Here is a 26,529-nt window from a genome sequence, read left to right as displayed (position 1 = left end):
CGAGTGTATACCTGTCCTTTTTTCCCCCTAAGGTAAGTCTTTCCGCTCCCGGGATTGGAATTACTCCTTACCCTCTCCCTTAAAACCCACATCCTTTCATCTTTCTCTCTCATTCCCTCTTTCCTGATGAAGCAACTTTGGGTTGCGAAAGCTTGAAATTTGTGTGTGTGTTTGTGTGTTTTTTATTCTCTCTATCAACGTACCAATGCTTTCGTTTGGTAAGTTACAGCATCTTTGTTTTTAGATATATTTTTCACTATGTTTATTATTTCAGAAGATAAGTGCAGCCATGTAAATTCCGGATACACAAATAATTAATAGATGGAATGGTTGATATGATATCTTGTAACGTATTTGTTCATCGCTGTTGTTTAATGGGTTGATAATGTAGTTTTATTTGCGGTGTGATAAAATACTTTTTCATCATAATACTAACACCCATTGGACTGTGGAGAAGTATGTTAAGTCAATGCAGAAGTTGTTTTGTATTTCTCTTGTGGTCATGTGTATCTCAGTTCATTCAACAATTCCTATTTAACAACCTGTCTCACTAAAGGATGATAGCTCTGGCATATGAGGATAGAATTCCAAGATCCTCAGAGACTGAATACTGATGTTCTTTTCTACTGGCAAAAATGTGATTATCTTTTCAACATTCTGTACACTACTCTTGAGCGGGCCGGAGTGGCCGTGCGGTTCTAGGTGCTACAGTCTGGAACCGCGAGACTGCTACAGTCGCAGGTTGGAATCCTGCCTAGGGCATGGATGTGTGTTGATGTCCTTAGGTTAGTTAGGTTTAAGTAATTCTAAGTTCTAGGGGACTGATGACCTCAGAAGTTAAGTCCCATAGTGCTCAGAGCCATTTGAACTATTTTTCATATTTCATAATGGAATTTCATATTTCATAATGGAATGGGGAATAGAAATAAGTTAAACGTTTAGACTTTGTAATTATGGTAACGGTAAGACCTGGTGAAATGTAAGTATTTAAGGAGTAAAGGAGATAGAACAGAGGAATAGGTGACTGGGGAAAAAGTTGAGAGAGTATTATGGGAGAAGTAAGGGTACTGAGGAAGAGGTGACTCAATGCCTCTACTGTTCGGTGAATTGTTACTTTTACTTCATAAATATTTATGTAGACATTTCTGTGTGTTGTCAACATGTTCAGTCAATAGTTAGTTACTTATTATCAAATTACTTATTATCAGATCATTAAGAAGATCGTACAGGGATGTGAAACAAGTCAAGTTATATGTTAACAGGTATAAGCAGCCATTGCAGGCCACTTGTATAAAATATAGGAATAATCAGTGACAACTAGTGCTAATCTACTCATATTGTTAAATGTTTCACAGTGAGAGCTTCCTCTTACAACAAAATTCTGGAGCCCTCTTGTCTTTGAATACCAGGCTTTTCCAATACAGTTCTGTCACTGACTTACCTGAACTGAATGAAACAGGAATGGATCATTATATATTACATTAAAAGATGTAAGTACTTTTTGCAACAATTTTGGAAAGGAGCACCAGGTTTTTGGTTAGGGCAGGAAACATTAGTGACAGGGATCCAGGTTACAGTATTAAGAGTGACCTGGTAAGACTTCGACAATGACCTATACAAATGTTTTTTGCTGTGTCATATTTTAATCAAATGCAGCTCAACAGTTCATTTATCAGTTTAACATGGAGTTCACTGTTAGTTAAAAGGTTGAAACTAGCCTCAGTTGACATTGATGTTATTGAAACATTGAATTTTGCTAATAAAAGCCTACACTTCAATATGAAGTGGAAGTTGTTTGAGTTGCTAACAGTATCTTTAGAGCAAACATTGCCCCTCATAAGACTATCTCAGTTGTTCTGGTGTGATTACAGTGCCTTTAAGGGTAAACTCAGAGTATTAAAAGAACTAAATGTAATTGAAAGTTTTGAGCCTGCGATGTGAACAGAAAAAGGAGGATAAGTAAATGTAACGCTCCAAAATATTAGAAGGTTAAAAAGTAAAATCAATGAACTTCTATATTACTTTGAAGAATTGCAGCCTACAAAACATATAGATATCATAAGAATTTCTGAACATCACTTTACCTCTAAAATAAGGATGCTGAATTTGGTTGTACATGAGTTAACTTCCATCTTCTGCAGACAAGGTAAGGATAAAAGGGGAATGTCCATTCAGAGTGAGGAGGGATACAAATATACCCTAGTCCAGAAATGACAGTGTTGAAAGTTATAATCAAAAATTGTTTTGATACCTGTGACAGTTGAAAACATGTAGTGGAACTGTTGTTGCTAAGATTATAGGCCAAGCACTTAGGTGTAGAGGTTGGGCTAGTAACTAATCCAAAGCAGAGTGCACACTGTGTACAGACATGAGTGATTGTGGTGAACAATATCTATACTGTATTGGAGTGCAGTCTGTGTTTGCAAGTTGAAATGCTAAAGTCAGTCATCCCTGACCAAATGGAGTTGTACATGGTGACAGAACTTGTAGACACAATTTTCTTGCATGGGCAAACAAGTGGAAGCAGCAGAGAAGTGGAAAGGTTGTAGAGGACTAAATATCCACACAGAAGACATCGGCTCACACCGCGTTCCTAAGACTGCTCCAACAATTAAGTGAAACGAGGCAGCTGGTACCACAGTGCAATGGCTGACAAGGATGATGATGATGATGATGATGGTGATGATGATGACAAACTGTGTGGACTCCCTAATTACAAGATGGAGTGCTTGCTCAAGTGGCTTAGATGCATGCAATCAGCACTCAATCAGTTGCACATGAAATGAATGTTTTTACAGAGTACTGTGTGGTGAGTGTTATGGGAAATGCAGCTACACACCTATCATCCACAAAAAGTGCATGTTTTGACTCTTTCTGACTTCGACCTCACATCTTGTTCAGCCGGTGGCTCTTGCAACACCTTACAGTCAGTCTTTGTTTTCCTACATATATATGCTTTTCACAGATGAAGCCTGTTTCACTAGGTACACAACGCTAAATAGTCACAATACTCATGTTTGGACTGATGAGAATCCCCATGGTACAATGTTGAAGAGCCACCAACACAAATAATCAGTCAACATGTGGACGGACATAGTTAATGATTATGTACTAGGTGCATTTCTTCTTCCTCACCACGTAAATGCACCAGTGTACACAGTATTTATCAGAGAGGTACTTCTCAGGTTCCTGGAACCTATCCCACTTGTTGTTCATCACTGGAATCTTTCCAACACGATGGAGCCCACCTCACTTTGGACTGAGAGTTCGTCGACACCTGGATCAGCGTTGCACATGAGACATCTGTCAAGAATGAGAAGGACTTACAGGCAAGAATTCTTGTCACCTGCAACACTGTTCGTACAACACCGGGGATGTTAGTATGGCAGAACTTTGTGCAACAATGCAATTCCTGCATTGACACTAGGGAATTCCATTTTAAACAACTACTGTAAATATAGCGGCTTGTGAAACTTGTGCAGGTAAATGGAATTCATCATTACTGTACTGCAGACTTAGGATTTTCAGTCCCTCTGACATCAGGTTACATGCACCATTACTAGTCCTTCGACAGGGAAATTATCTGAGGTTACTGGGGAGTATTCACTGGGAATTCTGAATGTCATAATCGGGGTTCAAAAGTTGAGTGATGTATGAGGCTAAGGCAGAACTTAAGTAGATTTTCGCTTATGCCTTTCAACTCTGTAGTTTCTGGACAAGGATCCTTTACTTCAACTGGATACATTTACCCTTCTCCAGCATTTCTGAAACTTTATAACATCATCACAGAACCACCCTGTATAAACACTGATACTCTTGGATCTATCAGCAATTAGCATTTTGAAGCTTGTGGCATAAAAGTGGAAATTCATGGAAAGATAATAGCAATAGGCACAATAAAACAGCATTAGTTGGTAATTTTGAGTTATTTATGAAACAGCTCAATGTAGTTTTAAATCTTTTACCCTATAAACAGAGTAGGTTAAGTAGATATTGTAATTTAAAGTTTTAGAGTACATTTGTTGTAGAGCTGTTCTTAAACCGCTTGCCATTTCATATAAACTGAACTCTCCTCATACAGTGCACTAAGTGTTGCGGGAACCAGCAGCACTGCTGCTAATAACGTTCTTATAGAAGCATCAAGATTGAAAAGTCGTAGTGTGAACCCTGTGGTCAATCATCCCTTTAGATTTAATGTAAAATTTAATATCAGTTTACATGACTGAAATAAAGGAATTGAAAGACTGCTGTGGTGATAACTGGAAAAGGAGTTGAATTCAAGAAGGGTTTGTGAAATACAAACCAGAAAGATGTATGAAACAACTAATGTTTATGAAAAATTTAATCTGTTCCCTAACACAGTCATAATCTACTTTGAAAACAGTTGTCCCAAAAAATTAATGTTTGTTAGTACATTAAAAGCTCTGAACATTGGGTTACTAATGGACCTACAATACCATACAAGAAACTAAGGTAATACTTTCATTTTCATGAAGGAAGGCTTAAATCATTTTATAAATTATATTGTAAATTTGTAAGTGATGTCATCAGAACATCAAAATTTATGAACTGTCAAAAATCCAAGACCTCCAATAATAAGATAAGAATTACTTGTAACATCATAAAAAGTGAGAGAAAAAACCAAGAACGCGAGGAAATTTTGTTTTAAGGTAATAATGATCTGATCAAAAGCTTTCCCATCCATATATAATGTATGGTTAGTTTAGTCTCCCAGCTGTGGCAGGAGAAAACACACATAAAGTTAAGTAAATGTACAAGCTTTTGGAGCCAGTGGCTTCTTCATTTGGCAGAAGGGTTGAAGGGTAAGGATAATAGATGAAGGAAAAGGACTGGCAGGGTTTAGTAAAAGGGGAGAGTTTGGAAAAGTCACCCAGAACCCCGGTTCCTTCTGACAACATGTGAATAGATTTTGTATCCATCCACCCACATTACGTTCTTGAAATTTAGTTACTTTAATCAATATTATACTTGTTGTCTGCAGAAACTCATGTAGCTGAAATTTAACAAATTCCTGTTAGTACTCATGTGAATGTCTTCACACTGTTCATTATTTAGAGTCAATTTTCATTCATTTGATCACACACTGATTAATCATCTATGGTTCTACAAACGTTACACAGAAACTCATCAACAATTGTTTCTGTAAGAGAATTGAACACCTGAAGTACCTAAACATACCAGACAGACTGTATCATCATAATCTGCAACAGGTAGTCACCATTTCTCACAAAGGCACACATCCTACTTAGTTATAAAACATTTTGAAATGAGTAGTAGTCTGCGATACTGATTTGACTTGTTGCATACAACTGGTTCATGTTAAATGTAAGGCTTCTTTTAGTATTTTTTTAAAGTCAGTTTCTCAAATTGATTAAGTCGTCCCATTAGTTATTTGTCTTGGGTTGTTTGTTTATCCTTGCAAAACTCTTGTTCTCATGCTATAAATCTAAGCTTTCAGTCAAAACGCCTTCTTCTGAAGCACCAGACACACACACATGACCACTGTCTCTGGCTGCTACTATTTTCAGAGGATATTCTGTCCTGTAATCAAGTTGGTGAAAGTTGATCCCTGACAGCTGCTGGGACTGTTGCCAGACTTCAACAATGAAGCTCAAGTGGCTGCAGGTGTATACAGTAGCCATCTATGGAGCTCCAGCAACACTGAGGTGTTCCCATTGAGACGTTCACAAACTCAAGTAATGTGACTGGTTGCAGGAGGCTTGTGAAGCTGCTGTGCTTGGCCCACTGCATCTGTCAGGGATCTTCTTACAGTTCAAATGGTTCAAATGGCTCTGAGCACTATGGGACTTAACATCTGAGGTCATCAGTCCCCTAGACTTAGAACTACTTAAACCTACCTAACCTAAGGACATCACACACATCCATGCCCAAGGCAGGATTCGAACCTGCGACCATAGCAGCAACGCGGTTCCGGACTGAAGCACCTAGAACCGCTCAGCCACAACAACCCGCTTCTTACAGTGACTCCACTATTATTCCCATTACTAGTACTCGTACAGCATTTGATAGTGTTCTTCTGGAGTTATGAGTATCATTTGCGTGGCACATTTCTTATGCGCGTCTCTCCTTTAAACACTCACTCCACTCTTTTGCAGAATTAATTATTTATACTATGTAGTACTATAATACAAGGTGTACAACTTCGCTTCCCCTGTTTGATAATAGGTGGCAACAGTGGTAAATAGTGGTCAAAAGGAACGGATCACAGACATCAGGCTGTTAGCTTGGACCTTAGTCAACATAACATCATTCAAACATTATTCGATTTATGTCTGCATCATAAAGTTGTTCTTGATTGAAAATGCCAGCTTACAAGCCTAGTTCTAGTCATTTGTGGGAGGTGTTGCTGTTTTGTTTCAATATGAGGAAAACCACAGCTGAGTCTCATCTAATGCTCTCAAGTACATATGGTAAGGACGCTATTAGTGAAAGAACATATTGTGGTGTCAACGCTTCAAGGATGGTGCTTTAATGTCTTAGACAGGCTTAGTGGTGGAAGAGAGAATGTTTTCGAAGATGCAGAATTGGAGACATTGCTGAGTGAAGACTCATGTCAAACTCAAGAAGAATTGGCATGATTAGCGGGAGTGACATAGCAAGCCATTTCAAAATGTCTCAAGGCTATGGGAATGATTCAGAAAGAAGGAACTTGGGTCCCGTGTGTGCTGAAACCAAGAGACATTAAATGGTATTTCTGTGTTCGTAAACAGCTGCTCCCCCCCATGAACCATAGACCTTGCTGTTGGTGGGGAGGCTTTCGTGCTACAGTGATACAGAAAGCTGTACCTAAGGTGCAACCACAATGGAGGGGTATCTGTTGAGAGGCCAGACAAACGTTCCTGAAGTGGGGCAGCAGCCTTTTCAGTAGTTGCAGAGGCAAAAGTCTGGATGATTGACTGATCTGGCCTTGCAACACTAACCAAACCAGCCTTGCTGTGCTGGTACTGCGAACGGCCGAAAGCAAGGGGAAACCACAGCCGTAATTTTTCCCGAGGGCATGCAGCTTTACTGTATGGTTAAATGATGATGGCGTCCTCTTGGGTAAAATATTCTGGAGGTAAAATAGTCCCCCATTTGGATCTCCGGGCAGGAACTACTCAGGAGGACGTTGTTATCAGGAGAAAGAAAACTGGCGTTCTATGGGTTGGAGCATGGAATGTCAGATCCCTTAATCGGACAGGTAGGTTAGAAAATTTAAAGTTAGATATAGTGGGAATTAGTGAGGTTCGGTGGCAGGAGGAACAAGACGTCTGGTCACGTGAATACAGGGTTATAAATACAAAATAAAATAGGGGTAATGCAGGAGTAGGTTTAATAATGAATAACAAAATAGGAGTGTGGGTAAGCTACTACAAACAGCACAGTGAACACATTATTGTGGCCAAGATAGACACGAAGCCCACGCCTACTGCAATAGTACAAGTTTATATGCCAACTAGCTCTGCAGATGATGAAGAAATTGAAGAAATGTATGATGAGATAAAAGAAATTATTCAGATAGTGAAGGGAGACGAAAATTTAATAATCATGGGTGACTGGAATTCGATAGTAGGAAAAGGAAGAGAAGGAAACGTAGTAGGTGAATATGGATCGGGGGGAAGAAATGAAAGAGGAAGCCACCTAGTAGAATTTTGCACAGAGCATAACTTAATCATAGCTAACACTTGGTTCAAGAATCATAAAAGAAGATTGTGTACATGGAAGAAGCCTGGAGACACTGACAGGTTTCAGATAGATTATATAATGGTATTGGAGGGCAGTGTGGAAGGTAAAAATCGTAGAGGGAGACCAAGAGATGAATACACTAAGCAGATTCAGAAGAATGTAGGCTGCAGTACGTACTGGGAGATGAAGCAGCTTGCACAGGATAGAGTAGCATGGAGATCTGCATCAAACCAGTCTCAGGACTGAAGACCACAACAACAACAAACAACTGCTTCAGAGGCAAAAACGGAAGGGATTTCTGCATTGCATTGTGACTGGGGATGAAAAATGGGTTCATTATGATAACCCTAAATGCAAAAAATCATGGGGATATCCCAGCCATGCTTCCACATCGATGGCCAAACCGATTATTCACAGCTCCAAGATCATGCTCTGCATTTGGTGGGACCAGTTCAGCATCGTGTACTATGAGGTGTTAAAACCAAGTGAAACAATCACAGGTGTTTGTTATCAAATGCAGTTAATGCATTTGAGCAGAGCATTAAAAGACGAATGGCCGCAGTACAGCGAGAGCCACGATAAAGTGATTTTGCAGCACGACAACGCTCAACCCCACATTGCAAAAGAGGTCAAAACGTGCTTGGAAACATTAAAATGGGAAGCCTACCCCACCTGCCATAGTCTCCTGTTTATATCAATGGTGCATGGCTTGGCTGACCAACACTTCCAATCTCATGAAGAAGTCACAAATTGGATCGATTCATGGATTGCTTCAAAAGATGAACAATTTTTTCGATGCTGGATTTGTACACTGCCCGAAAGATGGGAGAAAGTAGTGGTCAGTGATGGAAAATGCTTTGAATGATACATGTGTAACCACTTTGTTTCATTAAAGCCTCAAATGTCGGGGAAAAAATTGCGGAAGCAAAGTTGTACACCTTGTAGTAACAAATCAGTCCTGTGTAACATTTTAAATTGGAGTGAACTGTATCAAATGGTTGTTAGCTGTAATTTTTGTGTGAGAGTTTTGATTTGGTGGAACTTTTCTGTTTCACAACATCCTGAAGTTGTCTTCTTTTGCAGAGTAAATATGTTGTGCACCTTCCATTCTCTGCTTTTTTGAGTAAGTTCATTTGTTCAGGGTTAACACTGTATTGTATAGACTCTAGATAAGAGAAGCCTCTGAGAAATATCACACAAGCCTGTATTTTTTAAATTTTCATCAGATGATTTCTCAAAAATAGTTGTCCCAGAATCAGTTTGTAATAGTGATTCTGAAAAGTTCTTTCATTTTGTTCTGTCATGTCACAATTTTTCACAAATTTAGAGCTCATATTTTAAGGATATTAACATGAATTTCAACCAAGATATAATTATTGTTTTAATTTTTTTGGTCATGTTAAAAAAAAACCACAAACAGTTATCTTAGCAACATTAAGAATGTTTTGTTATGTTTAAACAACAGACTTTCTTTTTTTAAATTCCTCACAGAACCTTCATACTTACTGTCTCTCTTCAACACTTAACAATTGCTGGCCATAATACTTTAATTCCATCTTCCGTGGTACCTCTTCTTCATTTCCTTAATGTCCTGGTAGAAACACTTTCTTTGTTCTTCACTACACTTTCCCAGATTTGGAGGAAAGTAGTCAGCATGTGGGTCTAAGAGGACTTTCACACCAATAGTATAAGCCAACTTCTTGAAATTTTCCAACACAGTTTTGACAGTATTCTTGTAATTCAGGTATGTTTTATTTCCTGAAAGTTCTTGGAACAGACCTGTCTGCAGTCCTTGTATCATTTTCTCTAACATTCATTGTATTCTCAAATTTGCGATCCTTGATCAATCTGTGAATTTTAGAACCCATATAAATTCTGTCTACCAATTTTTATTCACTAGTGAATGGAAATTTTAAAGAAAGCAGTATTTATCTCATGGATGACTCCAAATTGCTTCGTCTGTCCCACTTTGGTATGTAGTGGTGGAAGCAATAATTTTGTTGTTGTCTACAAGAAATACAGGCAAGATGTTGTCAGTCAGGCCAAACATTTACACTCCAATGCATTTGCTTTGCTTGAATATTTCACTCACATAGAAAGTGTGAGATTTTCATGTACCCATCATGTCATCCTAATAAAATTCCTATAACTTTGTAATTGCTATAGATGAGCTATTTGTGTTACTCGTACTGAATAATTGTTAACATGACCTTCCTACTCTCAGATGACTGTTTCATTTCAACTGAGTGGGCCACAGGAATAAACATACATATTTACATTATGTAGTAATATATCTTTGAGGATTCATATGGAAAAATTAATAAAAGGTCTCCATATTCAAGCTCTTAGTTGTGGATTAACTTCTTGATGTCATTGTGGTAAAGTAAAACTTTCTTCATAGAAAATAGAGGAAGAAGTTCTATTTCTTTGGCTCAACACAACCCAAAATGTATCCTAGGTCTAGAGTGTGATTACTTTTCATCTGGGAACCACATAGTTCCACAGGTTCGTGGTGCAAATTTGGATATAGTACCAGATGGCTAATTTTGTTCTAAGGGAATTGTTCTGGAGAAAAATAATGTTCAGGCTTCTACACATAATCACAATTGTCACTGGAGGTTCCCTCATTTTCAACATCATCTCCTGCTGCTACATTCTTTAAATGAACAGGGGGAAAAGGAGCATGTAAGTCTTTGCAGGAGGAACTGACCTATTAGCTGAAGGAATACTTAAAAAAAATTAGTTTGTTTCTTTATTAATTGATGCCTTTAACATTAGCCAAGTAACAATAATTAGTGTGATCTTTAGGCCACATCCATGCCATAGGTATTGCAAAAGGCATGCAAGTTTTCTTCCTGTTTGTCCACAACTGTGATCTCCCAACACAGTAATGGCAAACTTTTTTTGGCACTTAAGCCCTGGTCAAATTACACTTTAAAATAAGCATAGTAAGCTTTCTTCACAAGGTCATTTGTGTTGGTTCTTTGTTTAAGCATCAAATACTGTGCACAAATGTAACTGAATTTATTGAGATTGTTTACACACTTAAGAGCAGACATTCTAACACAGCAACTTGAACTGCTATCACAACAGTGATACAAAATTGAGAACAGCTCTGGCCAGAGTCAAAAGGTACAACATCAACACCAACCTACAAATAATATGAAAAAATATCAGATAGTGTTCTGTTGTGAAATATTTCACAATAAAGCTTGTAATATACACTGAAGAGCAAAGGAAACTATTACACCCACCTAATATCGTGTATGGCACCTGCGAGCACGCAGGAGTGCTGCAATGCGATGTGGCATGGACTCAACTAATGTCTGAAATAGTGCTGGAGGAAATTGACACCATGAATCCTGAAGGGCTGTCCATAAATCCAACCCATAAGAGTACGAAGGGGTGGAGATGCCTTCTAGAAAGCATGTTGCAAGGCATTCCAGATATGCTCAATTATGTTCACGTCTGGGGAGTTTGGTGTCCAGTGGAAGTCTTTAAACTCAGAAGAGTGTTTCTGGAGCCACTCTGTAGCAATTATGAACATGCGAGATGTCACACTGTCCTGCTAGAAATGCCCAAGTCTGTCGGAGTGCGCAGTGGACAAGAATGGATTCAGGTGATCAGACAGGATGCTTAGGTATGTGTCACCTGTCAGAATCGTTTCCAGATGTATCAGGGGTCCCACATCACTCCAACTGCACATGCCCCATACCATTACAGAGCCTCTACCAGCTTGAACACTCCCGTGCTGACATGTAGGGTCCATGGATTCATGAGGTTGTCTCCATATCCGTATACGTCCATCTGCTCAATACAATTTTAAATGAGACTCATCCAACCAGGCAACATGTTTCCAGTCGTCAACAGTACAATGAAAGTGTTGATGGGCCCAGGCAAGATGTAAAGCTTTGTGTTTTGCAGTCATCAAGGGTACATGTATAGCCCCTCATCTCTGTAAGCTCAAATCAGTGATGTTTTGTTGAATGGTTCACACACTGACACTTGTTGATGGCCCAGCGTTGATATTTGCAGTAATTTGTGGAAAGGTTGCACTTCTGTCATGATGAATGGTTCTCTTCAACCATTGTTCTTGCAGGATCTTTTTCCGGCTGCAGCAATGTCGGAGATTTGATGTTTTTCCAGATTCCTGATATTCACGGTACACTCATGAAATGGTCATAAGGGAAAATCCCCACTTCATCGCTACCTCAGAGATGCTGTGTTCCATCGCTCATGAGCTGACTATAACATGACATTCAAACTCACTTAAATCTTGATAACCTGCCACTGTAGCAGCAGTAACCAATGTAACAAGTGTGCCACACACTTGTTGTCTTGTATAGGTATTGCTGACTGCAGTGCCATATTTTGCCTGTTTACATCCCTCTGTACTTGAATACGTTTGCCTATACCAGTCTCTTTAGTGCTTCAGTGTAATAGCATATTGTGTTGTTGTGGTCTTCAGTCCAGAGACTAGTTTAATGCAGCTCTCCATGCTACTCTATCCTGTGCAAGCTTCTTCATCTCCCAGTACCTACTGCAATCTACATCCTTCTGAATCTGTTTAGTGTATTCATCTCTTGGTCTTCCTCTATGATTTTTATCCTCCAAGCTGCCTTCCAATACTAAATTGGTGATCCCTTGATGCCTCAGAATATATCCTACAAACCGATACCTTCTTCTAGTCAAGTTGTGCCACAAACTCCTCTTCTCCCCAGTTCTATTCAATACCTCCTCATTAGTTATGTGATCTACCCATCTAATCTTCAGCATTCTTCTGTAGCACCACATTTCGAAAGCTTCTATTCTCTTCTTGTCTAAACTATTTATCATCCATGTTTCACTTTCATACATGGCTACACTCCATACAAATACTTTCAGAAACGACTTCCTGACACTTAAATCTATACTTGATGTTAACAAATTTCTCTTCTTCAGAAACGTTTTCCTTGCCATTGCCAATCTACATTTTATATCCCTTCTACTTCGACCATCATCAGTTATTTTGCTCCCCAAATAGCAAAACTCATTTACTACTTTAAGCGTCTCATTTCCTAATCTAATTCCCGCAGCATCACCCGATTTAAACTGACTACATTCCATTATCCTTTTGTTGATGTTCATCTTATATCCTCCTTTCAAGACACTATCCATTCCTTTCAGCTGCTCTTCCAGGTCCTTTGCTGTCTCTGACAGAATTACAATGTCATTGGCGAACCTCAAAGTTTTTATTTATTCTCCATGGATTTTAATTCTAACTCCAAATTTTTCTTTTGTTTCCTTTACTGCTTGCTCACTATACAAATTGAATAACATTGGGGAGAGCCTACAACCCTCTCTCACTCCCTTTTCAACCACTGCTTCCCTTTCATGCCCCTTGACTCTTATAACTGCCATTTGGTTCCTGTACAAATTGTAAATAGTCTTTCGCTCCCTGTATTTTACCCCTGCTACCTTCAGAATTGGAAAGAGAGTATTCCAGTCAACATTGTCAAAAGCTTTCTCCAAGTCTACAAATGCTAGAAATGTAGGTTTGCCTTTCCTTAATCTATTTTCTGAGATAAGTCGTATGGTCAGTATTGACTCACGTGTTCCAACATTTCTACGGAATCCGAACTGATCTTCCCGGAGGTCGACTTCTACCAGTTTTTCCATTCATCTGTAAAGAATTAGTGTTAGTATTTTGCAGCCATGGCTTATTAAACTGATAGTTCGGTAATTTTCACATCTGTTAACACCTGCTTGCTTTGGGATTGGAATTATTATATTCTTCTTGAAGTCTGAGGATATTTTGCCTGTCTTATACGTCTTGCTCACCAGATGGTAGAGTTTTGTCAGGACTGGCTCTCCCATGGCTGTCAGTAGTTCTAATGGAATGTTGTCTACTCCCAGGGCCTTGTTTCGACTCAGGTCTTTCAGTGCTCTGTCAAACTCTTCACACAGTATCATATCTCCCATTTCATCTTCATCTACATTCTCTTACATTTCTATAATATTGTCCTCTAGAACATCGCCCTTGTATAGAACTTCTATATACTCCTTCCATCTTTTTGCTTTCCCTCCTTTGCTTAGAACTGGGTTTTCCATCTAAGCTCTTGATATTCATGCAAGTGGTTCCCTTTTCTCCTTTAGAACTTCTATATACTCCTTCCATCTTTTTGCTTTCCCTCCTTTGCTTAGAACTGGGTTTTCCATTAAGCTCTTGATATTCATGCAAGTGGTTCCCTTTTCTCCAAAAGTCTCTTTAATTTTCTTGTAGGCAGTATCTATCTTACCCCTAGTGATATGTGCCTCTACATCCTTACATTTGTCCTCTAACCATCCCTGCTTAGCCATTGTGCACTTCCTGTCCATCTCATTTTTGAGATGTTTGTATTCCTTTTTGCCTGCTTCATTTACTGCATTTTTATATTTTCTCCTTTCATCAATTAAATTCAGTATCTCTTCTGTTACCCAAGGACTTCTATTAGACCCCGTCTTTTTACCTACTTGATCTTCTGCTACCTTCACTATTTCGTCTCTCAAAACTATCCATTCTTCTTCTACTGCATTTCTTTCCCTCATTCTTGTCAATCATTCCCTAATGCTCTTTACAACCTCTGGTTCTTTCAGTTTATCCAGGTCCCATCTCCTCAAATTCCTACCTTTTTGCAGTATCTTCAGTTTTAATCTGCAGTTCGTAACCAATAGATTGTGGTCAGAGTCCACATCTGCCCCTGGAAATGTCTTACAATTTAAAACCTGGTTCCTTACCATTATATAATCTGTCTGATACCTTGTAGTATCTCCATGCTTCTTCCATGTATACAACCTTCCTTCATGAGTCTTGAACCAAGTGTTAGCTATGATTAAGTTATGCTCTGTGCAAAATTCTACTAGGCGGCTTCCTCTTTCATTTCTTCCCCCCAGTCCATATTCACCTACTACATTTCCTTCTCTCCCTTTTCGTACTACCGAATTCCAGTCACCCATGACTATTAAATTTTTGTCTCCCTTCACTATCTCAATAATTTCTTTTATCTCATCATACATTTCATCAATCTCTTCGTCATCTGAGGAGCTAGTTGGCATATAAACTTGTACTACTGTGGTAGGTGTGGGCTTCGTATCTGTCTTGGCCACAATAATGCATTCACTATGCTGTTTGTAGTAGCTTAACCGCATTCCTATTTTCCTGTTCATTATTAAACCTACTCCTGCATTATCCCTATTTGATTTTGTATTTATAACCCTGTGTTCACCTGACCAGAAGTCTTGTTCCTCCTGCCACCGAACTTCACTAATTCCCACTATATCTAACATTAACCTATCCATTTCCCTTTTTGAATTTTCTAACCTACCTGCCCGATTAAGGGATCTGACATTCCACGCTCTGATCCGTAGAATGCCAGTTTTGTTTCTCCTGATAACAGCGTTGCCCCTCTTCAGGAACCACACGTTTGTCGGGGGGGGGGGGGGTGATAGGATATAAAATTATTGAAAGTACTGTAAAATGAAACTAAAGTTAAAATAAATTTTATTCTAAAGTTAAAATAAATTTTATTCCATTTAAACAAAAACTGTGTGTGATATAAGGCAACAAATAACAGTTTGGAAATCATCATAAGAAAGTAAGTAAAGGACAGATATTTATTTTGAATTGCTTGACACCACACATACAGTGCGATGAAACAAATCCTGCATAATCACAGATAAGCATCAATAATAAACTGTGTTTGTATATCTACATTGGAACGTATACTATGTGAAGTTTGATGCAAACATTACTTAGTGTGGCATTATATATTAGGGTTTTTCCCAGTTCCATTTACATATGGAACATGGGAAGAATTACTGGTTGAATGCTTCTCTGCATGCTGTAATTAGCCTAATCTTGTCTTCAGAGTGCCTGCAGGAGCAATACATAAGGAAGTACATATTATCTCAGGATTTTTCACTCCATACTATTTTTTAAAATGAAAGTCTGCCATCTGCCATCTGCCATACCTACAAGTGAGCCTACGAGATTATTCCATTTCACACCCCTACACATTGTTCTTTGTATGGGAGGACTGACAATTGTGACTAATTGATGATGTGGTCAAAGGATACTTCTTTTCTGCATTTTGTGAAGTGAATAATTTTAAACTTCTGAACACTTAAAACAAATTACCAATCTTTGCACCAATTTGAAATCTCATCAAGACTGGAATAGATATTTGTGCAGATTTTCTCAGATAGTACTTCATTATAAATAATTGCATCACCCACGAAAAGTCTGAGGCTACTATTAACATTGCTGCCGAGTCATTAATATACAGTATAAAAAAGAAGTGTCCCAACACATTTTCCTGAGGCAAATGTAAAGTTAGTTCTCCTTCTGTCAATGTGTGTCTAGCTCATAATGGGTTGTTCCTACCAAGAAATCCTCAGTCCAGTCATAAATTTTGTTTTATATCCCATACAATAGTAATCATAGTAGTAAAAATGGCAGTATTAAGTCTGTGAACAAGATCCTGAATGTGAATTTTCCACAACAGCTTACTATCTATCTGAACACTTAGAAATTTGAACTGTTCAGTTTCACTAATCATATGCCTGTTCTGTGAAACTAAAACGTCAGGTTCTGTTGAACTGTGTGTCAGAAACTGTAAAAACTGTGTCTTACTGTGATTTAGCATTAATTTATTTTCTACAAGCCATGAACTTAGGTCATATACTGACTGCACTATTTGAAACTGAACCAATGTTGCACACAACATCCTTTACTACCATGCTAGTGTCATCGGCAAACAGAAATATTTTAGAGTTACCCGTAGTACTAGAGGGCATATCATTTATATAAATAAGGAACAGGAGTGGCCCCACCACTGATCCCTGGGGCACCCCTCTCTTGACAGTACCCCACTCAGATCCCTCATCGCAGCTGTTATCAACATTGTCAATATTGACCTTTTGCTGCCTGTTGCTGAAGTAAGAGGTGAACCAATTGTGAGCTACTCCCTGTATTCCGTAATGGCCCAGCTTCTGGAGCAATATTTTGTGATCAACACAATCAAATGCCTTAGTTAAATCAAAAAAATATGTCAAGCATTAGAAACCTTTTGTTTAGCCCATCCAGTACCTCACAGAGAAAAGAGAATATAGCATTTTCAGTTGTTAAATGACTTCTAAAGCCGAACTGTACATTTGATAGCAAATCAAGTGATGTAAAATGATAAATTATCCTTACATACACAGCCTTTTCAACAACTTTTGCAAACACTGATGGCATAGAAATAGGTCTAAAATTATCTACATTATCCCTTTCTCCCTTTTTATAAAGCGGCTTTACTGCTGAGTACTTTAATCACTCAGGAAACTGACCATTCCTAAAGGAAAAATTACAAATATTGCTAAATACAGGGCTAACATGTACAACACAGTACTTTAATATTCTGCTAGACACTCCATCATAACCACGAGAGTCCTTAGTCTTCAGTAATTTAATTATTGACTCAATCTCAGTCTTGTCTGTATCATAGAGGAGTATTTCAGACGTCAATCTCGGAAATGCATTTGCCAAGAAAGTTATATGATTTCTTGTAGAAACTAAATTTTTATTTAATTCACCAACCATTTTCAGAATATGATTGTCAAATACTGTACATATATCTTATTTATCAATAACAGAAATATTTTTACTACAAACTGACTTCATATTGTCGACCTTGTGCTGCTGACAAGACACTTCCTTCACAACTGACCATATGGTTTTAATTTTATCTTGTGAATTAGCTATTCTGTTTGCATACCATATACTCTTTGCCTTCCTAATAACATTTCTAAGCACCTTACAATACTGTTTGTAATGGGATACTGTAGCTTGATTGTGGCTACTTCTAACATTTTGATATAATTCCCGCTTTGTTCTACAAGATATCCTTATCCCACTAGTCAGTCACCTGGGCTGCCTATTGCTGCTAGTGCCCCATTTAGAATGTTCTAATGGAAAGCAACTCTCAAAGAGCATGAGAAATGTGTTATGAAAGCATTGTATTTATCATCGTATGTTAACGGCACTATAAACATCCTGCCACTCTTGTTCCTTGACAAGGTTTAAAAGACTCTCTATTGCTGTTGGATTAACTTTTCTACATAGTTTGTAATTACATATGACATTGGTTTGAGTACAAAAGGCTTTTAGTGTTAAAATTTGTGCATCATGGTCTGGAAGGCCATTCACGCTTTTGCTAACAGAATGCCCATCTAGTAATGAAGAATGAATAAAAATATTGTCTATGGCTGTGCTACTGTTCTCCTGCACTCTAGTTGGAAAAAACACACTCTGCATCAGATCATATGAATTTAGGAGATCTACCAACATCCTTTTTCTTGCACCATCATATACAAAATTAATATTGAAGTCACCACATATAACTAATTTCTGGTACTTCCTACAAAGTGAATCAAGAACCCTCTCTTGCTTGAACAGAAATGAAGTCGGAGTTAGGGGACCTATAAACAACAACAATTAGAAGTTTAGTTTCACTAAATTCAACTGCCCCTGCACAACATTCAAATATCTGTTCAGTGCAGTGTCGTGATACGTCTATGGACTCAAATGGAATACCGTAGTTTACGTACTTCCCCACCCCGCAAGGAACTCCTAGAGGAACAGCCAGCTAATCTGTATCCTGGTAAAGGAAGCCACTGAATTGTCAAATTATTTAAGTGGTGCTCTGATATACCAATAATTTCAGAGTCAACATCTACACTAATGGCCATTAAAATTGCTACACCAAGAAGAAATGCAGATGATAAACGGATATTCGTTGGACAAATATATTATACTAGAACTGACATGTGATTACATTTTCACACAATTTGGGTGCATAGATCCTGAGAAATCAGTACCCAGAACAACCACCTCTGGCCGTAATAACGGCCTTGATACACCTGGGAATTGAGTCAAACAGAGCTTGGATGGCTTGTACATATACAGCTGCCCATGCAGCTTCAATATGATACCACAGTTCACCAAGAGTAGTGACTGGCGTTTTGTGATGAGCCAGTTGCTCAGCCACCATTGACCAGACATTTTCAATCGGTGAGAGATCTGGAGAATGTGCTGGTCAGGGCAGCAGTCGAACATTTTCTGTATCCAGAAAGGCCCGTACAGGACCTGCAATATGCGGTTGTGCATTATCCTGCTGAAATGTAGGGTTTCGCAGGGATTGAATGAAGGGTAGAGCCACGGGTCGTAACATATCTGAAATGTAACGTCCACTGTTCAAAGTACCGTCAATGCGAACAAGAGGTGACCAAGACGTGTAACCAATGCCACCCCATACTATCACGCCGGGTGATACGCTGGTATGGCGACGACGAATACATGCTTCCAATGTGCGTTCACCGCGATGTTGCCAGACACGGATGTGACCATCATGATGCTGTAAACAGTACCTGGATTCATCCGAAAAAATGACATTTTGCCATTCAGGTACCCAAGTTCGTCATTGAGTACACCATCTCAGGCGCTCCTGTCTGTGATGCTGTATCATGGGTAACCACAGCCATGGTCTCCGGCAAATGTCCCCATCTGTTGACACAGGGATCAAGACGTGGCTGTACGATCCGTTACAGCCGTGCAGATAAGATGCTTGTCATCTCGACTGCTGTTGGGATCCAGCACGGCATTCCGTATTACCCTCCTGAACCCACCGATTCCATATTCTGCTAACAGTCATTGGATCTCGACCAACGCGAGCAGCAATGTCGCGATACGATAAACCGCAATCGCGATAGGCTACAAGCTGACCTTTATCAAATTCGGAAGCGTGATGTTACGTATTTCTTCTCCTTACACGAGGCATCACAACAATGTTTCACCAGTCAGTGCCGGTCAATTGCTGTTTGTGTATGAGAAATCGGTTGGAAACTTGCCTCATGTCAGCAGTTGTAGGTGTTGCCACTGGCGCCAGCCTTGTGTGAATGCTCTGAAAAGCTAATCATTTGCATATCACAGCATCTTCTTCCCGTCAGTAAAATTTTGCATCTGTAGCATACCATCTTCGTGGTGTAGCAATTTTAATGGCCAGTAGTGTATAAGCAGTTGACTAACTTTATCTCTAATACCTCTTATATTTTGATGAAATATGCTGATTCCTTCTCTACTTGGGAACATTACATCCTTAGAAAGTGAGCCCTTAGTTAGAGGGACTTCCTTTAAGCAGGTATACCCATCAGCTGACTTCAATCTAAAAAAGGTGCAGCTGTAACACCAACTACTATAGGAATTTTTCCATAAGTGACCCCACCACCACCACCACCACCCACTACACTGTCACTTATGAACTTAGCCAACCTCCCCTTCCCATACCTATTGAGGTGCAGGCCATGCCTAGTGAAACCCGATCTACTGATAGACCCAATTGGCACCACTGAGATGTGACTCATGTCCTCTGCCATCAGCACCCTTCTCAGCCCCATGTTAACGCGCCTAACAACTGCATTAAGGAGAGGCCGATCATGACACTGAAACAGTTGCTCGAAATGCACATTAGTGCCACTAGTTTGAGTAGCTATCTTTACCAGGTCACCACCTACATCATATTCCCTGTCCCTATCAAGACTGTTCCCTACTCCACCCACTGTCACTACCTGATCCTCCTTCGTAAACTTCCTACATAACTCCCCTATGCTGTCAGTCACTTGAGCCAACCTTGCACTGGGCTTCACAATGCTGATGACCTGGTATTCACTCCCCAACACTTCCTGCAACTGCTGGCCCACACCTCTACCGTGAGAACTACCTAGTAGCAGAACCTTCTTCGTTCTGCTAGACTTGGCTACTAACCTAGGCCTCATAATTGCTGAGGACTGCTGTATACTATTCGAATGGTATCAGAAGTGAGTGATTGTTTGACATGAAAATTAGTCTACTTTGCTTATTTTCATTCACTTATGTCATATAGTATTATATTTTGGGGTAACTCTTCCCACTCTAAAATGAAGTTTTTGGCTCAGAAATAGGCGGTTCAGGCAATAAGTGGTGTAAGTTCATGAGCTTCTTGTTGACCCCTGTTCACGAGTCTGGGTATTTTGACATTGGCCTCTCAATATATATATATATATATATATATATATATATATATATATATATATATATATATATATATATATATATATATAACAGAGGGAAACATTCCACGTGGAAAAAATATATCTAAAAAGAAAGATGATGAGACTTACCAAACAAAAGCGCTGGCAGGTCGATAGACACACAAACAAACACAAATATACACACAAAATTCAAGCTTTCGCAACAAACTGTTGCCTCATCAGGAAAGAGGGAAGGAGAGGGAAAGACGAAAGGATGTGGGTTTTTAGGGAGAGGGTAAGGAGTCATTCCAATCCCGGGAGCGGAAAGACTTACCTTAGGGGGAAAAAAGGACAGGTATACACTCGCACACACACACATATCCACATCCTTTCGTCTTTCCCTCTCCTTCCCTCTTTCCTGATGAGGCAACAGTTTGTTGCGAAAGCTTGAATTTTGTGTGTATATTTGTGTTTGTTTGTGTGTCTATCGACCTGCCAGCGCTTTTGTTTGGTAAGTCTCATCATCTTTCTTTTTATATATATATATATATATATATATATATATATATATATATATATATATATATATATATATTTTCCTTAGTGTCATTTCTTGTTAACAATATCAGCTTATTCCCAAGAATAAGCGTCTTTTACTCGGTTAATACTCAGCAGAAATCAAACCTGCATCCAGATCAGACTTCATTAACTCTTGTGCAAAAAAGTGTGCAGTATACTGCTGCATCCATTTTCAATAAGCTACTACTCAAATTCCAAAATCTCAGCAGTAATCCACACACTTTCAAATCAAAACTGAAGAGTTTCCTCTTGGGTCACTCCTTCTATTCCGTCAAGGAGTGCCTTGAAAAATTAAGCTGATTCCTATTGTATTGTTGATTTTGTTTACTTAAACTTATGGACTGACTTTTTTGGGTTCATAAACATGTATTTTTATCTGTTATTACTTTTATGTTGTAATTTCTTGTACTGACACGTTCCATGACCTTGAGATTTGCTCCTCAGTTTGGTCCTACGGAACTTGACATGTAAATAAAAAATAAAAATAAATATATTCATATTTTTGTTAATAATGGTCCTCTGCTTATTCCATTAATGAAGGCACTTGGGGTAGATGATACGCCATCAGAATTATTGAAATCCTTGGGAGAATAAGCCCTCAACAGTACTATTCCATCTGGTATGCAAGATATATGCGACAATCAGAACAACATTCGACTTAAAGAAGAATGTAATTATTGAAACTTCCTGGCAGATTAAAACTGTGTGCCCGACCGAGACTCGAACTCGGGACCTTTGCCTTTCACGGGCAAGTGCTCTACCATCTGAGCTACCGAAGCACAACTCACGCCCGGTACTCACAGCTTTACTTCTGCCAGTACCTCGTCTCCTACCTTCCAAACTTTACAGAAGCTCTCCTGCGAACCTAGCAGAACTAGCACTCCTGAAGTCTACAAATGCTATAAACCTAGGTTTGGCTTTTCTTAATCTAGCTTCTAAGATAAGTCGTAGGGTCAGTATTGCCTCACTTGTTCCAACATTTCTGTGGAATCCAAACTGATCTTCCCCAAGGTCGGCTTCTACCAGTTTTTCCATTCATCTGTATAGAATTCGCGTTAGTATTTTGCAGCTGTGACTTATTAAACTGACAGTTCGGTAATTTTCACATCTGTCAACACCTGCTTTCTTTGGGATTGGAATTATTATATTCCTCTTGAAGTCTGAGGGAATTTTGCCGGTCTCATACATCTTGCTCACCAGATGGTAGAGTTTTGTCAGGACCGGCTCTTCCAAGGCTGTCAGTAGTTCCAACGGAATGTTTTCTACTCCCGGGGCCTTGTTTTGACTTAGGTCTTTCAGTGCTCTGTCAAAGTCTTCATGCAGTATCACATCTCCCATTTCATCTTCATCTACCTCCTCTTCCATTTACATAATGTTGTCCTCAAGAACATCAGCCTTGTATAGACCCTCTATATACTCCTTCCACCTTTCTGCTTTCCCTTCTTTGCTCAGAACTGGATTTCCATCAGAGCTCTTGATATTCATGCAAGTGGTTCTCTTTTCTCCAAAGGTCTCTTTAATTTTCTGAAGGGAGCAGGGACAAAATACAGGGAGTAAAAGGTTATCTACAGCTGCAGATTCCAGAACTGCAGTTATAAGAGTTTAATAACATGAGAGGCAGACAGCAGTCGAGATTGGAGTGACACAGCTTTGTAGTCTAGCTCACATGTTAATGCAATCTGCACACTGAGTGAGCAAAGAAGAATCTTCAAAAGGAAATTAAAATTAAGAAGGAAGAAACTGAAGATGCTTTAAAGTGAAGCGAAACAAGTCTGGTCTGAATAAGACTTCTATTACAGTTGCTAATGATGACAATTAACACACACACACACACACATACAAACAAACAAAGATGCTGTGACTTACCAAACGAGAAAGTGCTGGTAGATAGACACAATAAAAAACACACACACAAATTTCAAGCTTTCACAACCCATGGTTGCTTCATCAGGAAAGTTGCTTTTCTGATGAAGCAACCGTGTGTTGTGAAAGCTTGAAATTTGTGTGTGTTTGTGTGTTTTTTATTGTGTCTATCTACCAGCACTTTCTCGTTTGGTAAGTCACAGCATCTTTGTTTTTTAATATATTTTTCCCATGTGGACTGTTTCTTTCTTCACCAGAAATATCAAAGATCCATGGGACATGCCTAAAGTTGATGACATTGTAACTCCATCAGAAGTTCAAAGATCAGTTGAACAGAAGGGACAATATGTGATAGATAAATTATAGTGTGAACTGCAATAAAAGTAAAATGAGGATAATGGAGTGCAGTCGAATTAAATCAGATGTTGCTGAGAAAAGGGAATAAGGCACTGATCTGGACATTACTCCCCTCTCCAGACATTACGCCCCTTGACTTTATTTTCTGGGGCTATATCAAGGACAGAGTCTTTGTCACACCAGTTGCTGATGTCGATGAACTGAAGGCTAGGATACAAGCTGCTATGGGTACTATGACAGAACATGTTATGAAACACCTGGCGGAAACTGGAATACCACATCAACATTATCCGAGCTACCAAGGGAGCACACGTTGAGGTTTACTAACGTAAGTGACCTTAAAAAAAAACTATTAACACTAACCTATGTAATGGCATCAAATGTAAATTATTATGTCAAACTATTATTCTATAATAAATTGTTATACTCGGGGAAAGACTTTGTGCTCATCCTGTATATCCAAGAAGCATTTACTGTGAGTCTCCAATAGGACAGAATATGCGTTCATTAACTTTGCTTATACAGTTATTTACCAAAAACCTGGAAAATACAGGTTTTACAAAGTTTCTTGGATCATGCACTCTGAGATGGGTCTAGCATACAGAATATGTAACCAATAAACTGAACATGATCTATTACTGCATAAAAATTCTTTCAAGCTACAAGTGGCAGTCCAATGTAGTAAACAACTTATATGAAACAGGCTATTTCTGGTCTACACCCCCTCTCCCATTGCCCTTCTGATATTAACCAGTCTGGACATGTCTAAACCAGAAGCATGGCCGGCCAGTGTGGCCACGCGGTTACAGGCGCTTCAGTCTGGAACCGCGCTACCGCTACGGTCGCAGGTTCGAATCCTGCCTCGGGCATGGATGTGTGTGATGTCCTTAGGTTAGTTAGGTTTAAGTAGTTCTAAGTTCTAGGGGACTCATGACCTCAGATGTTAAGTCCCATAGTGCTCAGAGCCATTTGAACCATTTGAACCAGAAGCATATTCTATCAGCTATCCATAGCTAATCAACTTTCTACAGTACTATTCCTAACCTACATATGTGTTATACACACCAGGAATGTGACACAATAAACCACTTAGCTTGGGGAAAGTATTTGTGTGATGTTGCCATGCAGTTACTAACCTGCATGGACCTGTAACACATTCAATCAGCTTTCTAGTTCACAAAGCTGCCACTACTGATGGAGCCTGGATGGTTTTCATATTATCTCTCACCGACTGAGTTTTCCCTGACCTCACAGTGGAAATTGGTCACATGGGCTAAGTTTAGAAATCCCAAGATGAGTACTTATGCTAAGTATAAATTTCAAGATGCTTCCTCATCCTACTAGTTACTTACAATTTCACTGTAACAGAGGCATTTTGTTACAATTTTTCCTATAACATGGGGCAATTTGTTACAATTTTTGCTGTAACTTGGGGTAATTTCAATAAAATTCTTCTGGGTATGTGATCACATTGTCAATGTGTAAAATTGTGCAACATTTTGTTCACTTTGGCAAGTGGCCTTCCTCCGAGTTTTGCTAGCTGCTGAATGTGAAAAGTTTTGTTTCTTTTATACTAGTGGGAGAGGCTGGTATTGTAATCTGATAGGGTATTGAGGATAAGGAAGAGGTGTGTTTGCCTGTTTTTCAGTCACCTATTTCCACCAGTAGCAAACAATTATGCAACCACCAATTAAGAATATCTGTTTCCATCAGTGAAAAGAAATAATGCAGACACCAATAAAGGATGTCTAACATCCTTCCTCCTCATCCCCAGTACTCCATCAGACGATAACAGCCTCTTCCAGCCAATACATAAGAACCAAATCTTTTCTCATGTAGCAGTTAGCACAAGACTGAGGAAGACCATTTGCAAGAGTAGCCAAAACATCACAGAATTTAACACATTGAGAAAGCAGTCACATACCCAGACCAGTTTTATTGACTGTGATAGTGGCCATGGGAGTCTAAGTGTAAACAGGGTAATTTGTTGCAATTTTGCTGTAACAACGGTGATGTATGAGACAGTCTGATATAGTTTTCAGAATGAGATTTTCACTCTGCAGCGGAGTGTGCGCTGATATGAAACTTCCTGGCAGATTAAAACTGTGTGCCCGACCGAGGTAGGAGACGAGATACTGGCAGAAGTAAAGCTGTGAGTACCGGGCGTGAGTCGTGCTTCGGTAGCTCAGTTGGTAGAGCACTTGCCCGCGAAAGGCAAAGGTCCCGAGTTCGAGTCTCGGTCGGGCACACAGTTTTAATCTGCCAGGAAGTTTCTGATATAGTTTTGTTCAATGCTTATCTATTATTAAATATAAAAGGATGGCATATGAATAATTTGCTACATTCTGTTACAAACTTCCATGGCACAACAACCTACCAAAGTTAAGTAGAGTTCCTCATTTTGTATGTTTGTTGTTTGTATTCAGAAGAAACTACAAAAAGAAGATGAACAGAGACATAACACTAAAAGAAAAATATAGTGAAGCAGGGAATGATGTAATAGCAAGTTCTTTACTGAGGAAGAGTGCTAATAAATATTCAATAAATTTAATGAAAGCTGATTCTAGTGATGACCCTGATTCAGTTGTGTGTAATGTTTACACAAAATATTTCTAGGTTTTGCTAAAAACTCAATGAAATATCCATAAAAAAATAAGGCAACATGAAGCTGAGTCCATGCTGGGGAGAAATAATTATAAATAAATAAAAATTCAAACCCACTTCATAGCCTCCACAAAGTTTGATTTAAGAAGCACAGTTGTTCAGAAAGGAGGAAGAGAAGAAGTAGAAGGATGATTACAATGAGGAAGATGATGATGTTGAAACACAGTAGGCTATCTGGGAAGAGCCATATATGTTGTGTATATAGTTTAAAAGTTTAGCTAAACATGTGGTAAAGGCAGAGGATAGAGAATTTCAAAGCATGTTTGGTTTACTGAGTTCAGTATTCTTAGAAAC

Source organism: Schistocerca nitens, chromosome 2 (genome assembly GCF_023898315.1).
Source record: "Schistocerca nitens isolate TAMUIC-IGC-003100 chromosome 2, iqSchNite1.1, whole genome shotgun sequence".
Taxonomy (NCBI): Eukaryota; Metazoa; Arthropoda; class Insecta; order Orthoptera; family Acrididae; genus Schistocerca; species Schistocerca nitens.
Note: the sequence above shows the minus strand (reverse complement) of the source record.